Source organism: Budorcas taxicolor, chromosome 1 (assembly GCF_023091745.1).
Source record: "Budorcas taxicolor isolate Tak-1 chromosome 1, Takin1.1, whole genome shotgun sequence".
NCBI lineage: Eukaryota > Metazoa > Chordata > Mammalia > Artiodactyla > Bovidae > Budorcas > Budorcas taxicolor.
Window position 1 is genome coordinate 181,402,880 of NC_068910.1, and position 7,464 is coordinate 181,410,343.

Genomic DNA, 7,464 nt, shown 5'->3' on the forward strand with positions numbered 1-7,464 from the left:
AAATGGCGGCCAGGTGATGTGCGTGGCCAGCTGATGATGTCTTTAATTTACCTTAAACACTTCAGCTCAGGCTGTGTCTGTTTGCTAGTCTCCATGTAACTCTTAGAACAGTTGGTCGCCCTAATCAAGAATTCATAGCTAGTATTTAATCAAAGTGCTATACACCAAAGAAGAATATCAGAAGGCTTCAGCTACCTTCAATCAACACCAGATACTTTGTTAATTATAATAAATGTTATTAATAGGCTTTCATTGGTGAAATTAGTGACTTCTTAAGTAACACAATGGATACTATAAATGAACTGCTATTGGTAAAATTGGTGCTGTTCAAGATAGAATGTTTTATAGACATGCCCCTTTTTCACAAGTAAGGTGAATTCTTCACCTTTGCCCATAAGGATTGTGTCCAGACATAGAATCAGAAATGGTCCCATGTCCAGCCCTGATTTCAGAGAATTCTTTTGGGCTGCTACCACTATAAGCTTAACTGGATCATGCCTCTAGCTCAGATGAAGCCTTCATACAAGCCTTCATACAAGCCTTCTCTTTTGTGGCTAGAGGCCCAAAAGAGAAGAGAACTGGGACTTCCTGAGATTACAGAACACCTTATATAAACTGTTTTTTATTTATGGATACATGTTTATTCAATAAATGTCCATATGTGTGCAGAATTTGGTTAAAAACTCACTTTGGTACACAGAATCCAACACAGCATTGTAAAGCAAGTATCCTCCAACTAAAAAGAAAAAGAAGACTCACTTTGAATATAAATGAATTATAGTTAGATTGTCAGAAATTATCCACTCTCACTGACCTCTAAGACTGTGGGCTACTAATTCCTTCCAAAAACAATCTAATAGTTGTGAATGACAATTAAGAGTTGAATTATATACTTGAAAAATGCCTATGTTGAAGTCCTAACCCTCAGTACCTCAGAATGTGACCAATTGGGAGACAGGAGCTTCACAAAGATAATCAAGTTAGAATGAGCTCTAATCCACTGTGACTGGTATCCTTATAAAAAGGGGGAGTCTGGAGACAGATACATAGAAAGAACCCACATGTAATGAAGGCAAAGATCAGGGTAATATATCTATAAACCCAGGAACACAAAGATGGCCATCAAACCACCAGAAGCTAGGGGAGGGGCATGGAACAGATCTGTCTCATAGCCCTCAGAAGGAACCAGCCCTACCAATACCTTGATCTTGGACCTCTACCCTCCAGAACTGCAGGACCACTGTGAAACTGTTATTTAAGTCACTGAGAATATAGTACTTTTTGACAGCAGCCCCAGAAAACTAACACAATGACCAGACAGGCTTAGGTCTACTTGTAAAAAGGTTTCAATAATGGGTTGGACTGATAAGTCTAGTTTCACAGTGGTTACCAATAGCTACTGTGTAATTCCCAGAACATCTAATTGCATTAAGTTGTTGTTCAGTTACTAACTCATGTCCATGTAATTCCCAGAACAAATAATTCCATTAAGTTGTACCCCTGCCTAAAAATTTACTGAATGACCTTAATTATGGAAAGATGAGGTTGACACTACCTAAACCCACTGTCAGTGCTCTCTAACCAATGTCTACTAGGAATAACTTGCATTGAAACAAATCTACGTGAACCGGGAACTTCCAGATGTTCAAGCTGGTTTTAGAAAAGGCAGAAGAAACAGAGATCAAATTGCCAACATCCGCTGGATCATCGAAAAAGCAAGAGAGTTATAGAAAAACACCTATTTCTGCTTTATTGACTATGCCAAAGCATTTGACTGTGTGGATCACAATAAACCATGGAAAATTCTGAAAGAGATGGGAACACCAGACCACCTGACCTGCCTCTTGTGAAACCTGTATGCAGGTCAGGAAGCAACAGTTAGAACTGGACATGGAACAACAGACTGGTTCCAGATAGGAAAAGGAGTACGTCAAGGCTGTATATTGTCACCCTGCTTATTTAACTTATATGCAGAGTACATCATGAGAAACGCTGGGCTGGAAGAAGCACAAGCTGGAATCAAGATTGCTGGGAGAAATATCAATAACCTCAGACATGCAGATGACACCACCCTTATGGCAGAAAGTGAAGAGAAACTAAAAAGCCTCTTGATGAAAGTGAAAGAGGAGAGTGAAAAAGTTGGCTTAAAACTCAACATTCAGAAAACTAAGATCATGGCATCTGGTCTCATCACTTCATGGGAAATAGATGGGGAAACAGTGGAAACAGTGTCAGACTTTATTTTGGGGGGCTCCAAAATCACTGCAGATGGTGGTTGCAGCCATGAAATTAAAAGACACTTACTCCTTGGAAGGAAAGTTATGACCACCTAGATAGCATATTAAAAAGCAGAGACATTACTTTGCCAACAAAGGTTGGTCTAGTCAAGGCTATGGTTTTTCCAGTGGTCATGTATGGATGTGAGAGTTGGACTGTGAAGAAAGCTGAGCACTGAAGAATTGATGCTTTTGAACTGTGGTGTTGGAAGTGACACTTGAGAGTCCCTTGGACTGCAAGGAGATCCAACCAGTCCATCCTAAAGGAGATCAGTTCTGGGTGTTCATTGGAAGGACTGATGCTGAAGCTGAAACGCCAATACTTTGGCCACCTCATGCAAAGAGTTCACTCATTGGAAAAGGCCCTGATGCTGGGAGGGATTGGGGGCAGGAGGAGAAGGGGACAACAGAGGATGAGATGGCTGGATGGCATCACTGACTCGATGGGCATGAGTTTGGGTGAACTCTGGGAGTTGGTGATGGACAGGAAGGCCTGGTGTGCTGCAATTCACGGGGTTGCGAAGAGTCCGACATGACTGAGCGACTGAACTGAACTGAACTGAAACAAATCTATGTTTATTGTCTCATTGTAACAAAGGAGAAGGCAGTGGCAACCCATTCTAGTACTCTTGCCTGGAAAATCCCATGGACGGAGGGGCCTGGTGGGCTGCAGTCCATGGGGTCGTGACTGAGCGACTTCACTTTCACCATTCACTTTCACACATTGGAGAGGGAGATGGCAACCCACTCCAGTGTTCTTGCCTGGAGAATCCCAGGGACGGCGGAACCTGGTGGGCTGCCGTCTATGGGGTCGCACAGAGTCGGACACAACTGAAGCGACTTAGCAGCAGCAGCAGCAACAAAGGAGAATGCACATCAAAGGGAGCCATGGCGGTCTCAATAAGAGGGTGTCAGAAAGGACTGATAAGTCTTGAACTTGGTAATAATTTGGGGGAGAGTTCAAGGAAAGGGGGCTTTGCTCTTAACTGGATACTGTCAGGACCAGAGTGATTCTATTATTGGCTATTTTAATAATTCTCATCTAAAAGGCAGAAGGAACAAAGTAAAGCTAAAGCTATAACTGGTCAGGAAACAACAGCCATTCATATTAGCCCCTAGGGAAGGGAGTTTTGTGGTTTGGACAATGTTCTTCTCGTTATATATGCTCACACACGACTATGGTGTCCTCTTATCTTTCTCTTCTTCCATTATATTCACAAAGTGATCCTGCATGATGTTTGCGTTCTGTGACATTTTTGATGTTTACCAAAACACCAGTTTTAGCTGTGAGTGCTGGGCCCACCCCCATCAGGACCTGCTTCTCTCTTTCTCAGCACTGATCAATCTCAACATCATTAAAAAGTAGGACAGCTGGATAATATGTCTCCAGATGTGGCGCAAGAAAAAGTATACTGTGACTTCCCTGGTGGTCCAGTGGCTAAGACTCCATGCTCCCAATGCAGGGGATCTGGGTTCCATCCCAGGTCAGGGAACTAGACCCCACATGCCGTAACTAAGAGTTCTCAAGCCACAACTAAAAAGATTCTGAATGCCACAACAAAGACTGAAGATCCCAAGTGCTGCAACTAAGATGCAGCATAACCAAATATATAAATATTAAAGAAGAAGGAGAGGAGGAAGAAATATATACCACATTACCTCTGGAGGGCTCTTGTCAAAAAGAAAAAGAATATGAATCTAATTAAACCTCTAGACCAGCACTGCCCAATGGAAAGGAAATATAAGCTACATTATGTGATTTAAAATTTTCTAGTAGCTGCATTTTTTAAAAAAAACAACAATAAAGAGGTAAAATTAATTTTTAAGTGTATTTTATTTAGCTGATATACCAAAAATACATTAGGGCTTCCTGGTGGCTCAGACGGTAAAGAATCTGCCTGCAGGGTAGGAGACCTGGGTTCAAACCCTGTGTCAGGAATTTCTGGAGAAGGGCATGGCAACCCACTCCAGTATTCTTGCCTGGAGAATCCCATGGACAGAGGAAACTGGCAGGCTACAGTCCAGGGGTCCCAGAGTTGGATGTGACTGAGCGATATACTAACTTCACTCCAAAATATTTTCATTTTAGTATGTAATCAATATAAAAATATTAACAAATTGTTCTGCATTCTCTTTTTTCCATAGTAAGTCTTTGAAATCTGGTGTGTATTTTACACTTACAGCACATTATAATTCAGATTAACCATACTGAATATGCCCAACCACACATGACTAGTGGGCACCATATAGACAAGGTTGCTCTAGACCCAACACCCAATTTTGCGGATATATGAGAAACAGAACAACATCTCTCTCCATCAAATAATACAATTAACCTAAAATCTGTGAAATTCTACATGAAGGATTCAGTTTCTTCAACAAATAAATGGTAAAGGAAAATAAAGGAGAAGAGAAATTTTTATAGATTAAAAGATTCCTAAGGGACATATTAGCTGCATAAATGTAATCTGTGGACTCTGTTTGAATTTTGATTTCAAAAATCAAACTGTAAAGATGTCTTTGTAGTCATTTGGGGAAACTGAATACCAGAGACTGTCTTTTGGATGATATTATTTTTTAAATTAACTTTGTTGGCTGTCCTTAATGTCTAATTCCTTGTCCTTAATGGGATAAGTCTGAGCTTATTTAATTATGTTCAAAGCCTTCCAGTGAATGTTCCCACTTTACCCACCTAATCTCAGCCATCACCATTGAAAACTAAATCCTCCCTAGGATGAAGTCTTCACTACCCTCACTCCTGTTAGGAACTCATGATCCTTCTACTCTTCTCATCTGAAATAACCATTCTCTCCAAAACTCAAAGACTTACACTTCCTTGAAGTCAACACTTCCTTCATAAACACCAATTTCTTTCCTCAAAATCAAATATTCACATGTGTTTGGAGTAACCCTAACTCGCTCAACTCAGTTTCTCCAGTAGAGCTTAAGTGTTAAGATGCTAGACATCATGTCCTTCCTTACAGACAACAGACAACTTAATAGACAGCTTTAGGAGTATCTGGCCAGCCCCAAACTCCCCTTCTCAGAATTCTTTCCACCGGACAAGGGTGGGCAACAAGTAGCCATGTTTGCAGTGATCAAGGCAGCCAGCCTGGCCTTAGCAATTGGACAACGAACAGTCAGCTGCCCAAGGCTAAGCCAATCAGATCCTCTCCTGAGATCTGGGCTCAAAACTAAGATCTAACAGTGACTCATCTTCCAGGGGACCATAAACTCCAACTGTGCAGGCTGACTACATTTGACCCCGTGCTCTGGGAAGCATTGAGAGCTAGTCTGCAGACAGAGGAAGAAAAACAAATAGACTGGGAGGAAGAATTGGAGAGCACAAGTTGCCTCTTCCCAGAGGCTTTTGCTTTTCTGATTCCAATGTTGAACCCTGCCAGCACTGCCTACCCTGTTTTCCATGTGAGACCTCCTGGATTAGTCTAAGATAAGTTCCTTGCAATCACAAGAGCCTAGGCAGACTTAACCCAAAACAGGGCACACCCCAAGCACTTTTATATGTGGTGAATTCAATGCAAGGGAAACGATTTACATGTTATCACATGGTATCCAGTCATTCATTTGCCAGGGTGATTTCTATTTGTGCTTCAGAGGTGGCAAAAGAGGTGCTGGAGGAGGGAGGCCAGTGATGGGGCAGCAGGAAGCAGAGTCCCTGATGACTTAAACAGGGATGGTGTGAAGGGCAGGTTATGGGGTGCTAAGGAGAGAACTAGGCTGAACCAACAGCGGGGGAAGTAAGGACAACACTTTGAGTCCCAGACAGGCAAACAGGAGCAATAACGCAGCTGGGCACCAAGTCCAGGGAAACAGAAGGGGAAGGAAGGTATATGTGGAAAAGCCAGAACTGGGAGGAGAGATACATGCATAGGCTTTCTGTCATTTATGTAGCACAGACAGCTGGAAAAACCAAGTTTACAAATCACCTGCCTTCCATTATAGAATCAGATTCTCCCTTTTATTGCCATCTCTTTTCTCAGACTCAATGACAGCCTGCTATTAGATTTTTAATCTGACAAACTGATGTTGAAGGAGGGGAATGTATTGTTTGAGGCCTCAAGTTTATGTCAGTTCTGCTGGTTCTCAAGGATCCACATTCTGTGTTGGCCCTACATGCGTGCGGTTCTCTGGGAAAACTTAGATCAGGCCTAGGGACGTGGGGAGAAGAGGGGAGTACTGGGGACCCTTTCCACTCTGCCTTTCTTCACTTCTCACTAAGGACTAAGTGTTGTTTTACTCTTGAAGGGAGAGACCTAGGAATAAACAGTCCTGGGAGAGCTGCCTGGTATACAACTCTACCTTAACAGCTAGTTCCGACAGAAGAGGAGAGCAGGATCGGATTAGGGTGTATATAAAGGAGAGAGGACAGGACTCCCAGGGGAGGTAATAGTTTTAAGAGTATCTGTTCCCTCTCTCTGGGCTGCATTCTTTACCCCCTTCTTTGCTCATCACACTCTTACTTCAAGACCGCCCAAAAATGTCTATTTTTCTTATCATCCTCATATTTGTCCAGGAGGCATATTTCACCCTCCTCTCTTTTCTCAATCCCATTATGACATTTATCACACCGTACTAGAGTTTCCATAGAATTTCTGCTCTTAGCTGAGAAGCTAAGAGCACAGATACTGGAGTTTAAACCACCTGCAAGACCAACAAGGGGTTAACCTCCAAACTATACAAACAGCTCATGCAGCTCAATATCAACGAAACCAATAACCCAATCAAAAAGGAGGCGGAGGATCTACATAGACAGTTCTCTAAAGAAGACACACAGATGGCCAAGAGGCACAAGAAAAGAGGCTCAGCATCACTAATTATTAGAGAAATGAAAATCAGAACTACAATGAGCTATCACATCACAGTAGTTATAATGGCTGTTATCAAAAAGTCCACCAACAGTAAATGCTGGAGAGGGTGTGGAGAAAAGAGAACCCTCCTACACAGTTAGCAGGAATATAAGTCTCTACAGCCACTATGGAGAACACTATGGAGATTCCTTTAAAAACTAAAAATAGAGCTACCAAAAGATCCAGCAATCCCACTCCTGGCCATATTTCTGGAGAAAACCATAATTAGGATACATGTACCCCAATTGTTCATTGCATCACTATTTATAATAGCCAGGACATGGAAGCAACCTAGATATCCATAAACAGAGGAATGGATA